A 1,284-nucleotide genomic window follows, 5' to 3' on the forward strand; every position below is an offset into this window, starting at 1 on the left:
CTCTGTGGGAAAGCAGCCCTTCCTGGCTGCAAACCCTAGACTTTTGAAAGTTTTCCAGTATTGAAAACGTCAGGGGCCGGCACTGTGGTGTAGCAGGTAAAGCCGCAGCCTGCAGTGCCGGCATCCCATATGGGAACCGGTTCGAGTCCCGGCTGCTCCACTTCCCATCCAGCTCTCTGCTATGGCCTGGGAAAGCAGTAGAAGATCGCCCAACTCCTTGGGCACCTACATCCACTTGGGAGACCCGGAAGAAGTTCCTGGCTCCTGGCTCCTGGATTCGGATTGGTGTAGCTCCAGCCATTTCAGCCAATTGGGGAGTGAACCAGCAGATGGAAGACCTCTTTCTCTCTGCCTCTCCTTCTCTCTCTATGTAACTCTTTAAAATAAATAAATATATAAATCTTAAAAAAAAAAGAAAGAAAGCCTCAAAGCTGAATTTTTTCATTTCCAACTATTTAAATTTTCCAACAGACCAGAACATAAAAAGCCCTCCTAAATTTTAGCCTTCTGTTTTCACACAGCACTTCCAACCAATTGAGTGTTGTTTTTAAGGGAGTGCCCTAATTTCACTAAAGACAAACCTTTAAGCTAAGAACAGTCCTAAAATTGGGCTTGTGATTTCCATTTCTGATGTCTCCAAATTGACACCCCTTTGTAATTCAGTGCCTCCATGTGATTTGCCAGGGGCACCGAGAGTAAACAACAACAATGCCAGTCTTTCTTTATAAAATGTATTCAAACAAACATGAAATAAATTTCTGGGATATTAAAAAATATTTCTATGACCCTTCATGGTTGGAGAAGTATTTATACAAACATCATTGCATTTAACTCACAACTCTAAAAGATTATTATTATTATTCCCGTTTTACAGATTAGATAGCTGAGGTCTACTGAAGACAAGGAACCTGCCCAGGACCACTAAACTAGCAAACTCCTAGCCAGGTCTCAGCTTTCTAAGTTTATCTCAAAATTGCAACCGTTGTTTTGCATTGTAGCAGAAGGTCCGGGTTCACCTTATAGGCTGGTGGTTGTTTAGGGAAACAAGCAGGGACCTCATCTAATAAAGGAGAGGCCTCTTAGTCACAGGGCTCTTTAAATCGAAGGTAGAAGGTGGGCCACCCACCCGCAATCTGTCTGCACACAACTCAGAGGTGGTGTACATGAATCCCTGTTTCCATGTTCTGTGCGACTGTGCTCCTGTTTGCCAAGTACCATGTTAAAAAAGTGATAAATCTCATCTAAAAAACCCAATTACTATTTTTTACTTGGAAAAATTAGACT

Source organism: Oryctolagus cuniculus, chromosome 19 (assembly GCF_051225735.1).
Source record: "Oryctolagus cuniculus isolate XC-2025 breed Fujian yellow rabbit chromosome 19, ASM5122573v1, whole genome shotgun sequence".
Classification (NCBI taxonomy): domain Eukaryota; kingdom Metazoa; phylum Chordata; class Mammalia; order Lagomorpha; family Leporidae; genus Oryctolagus; species Oryctolagus cuniculus.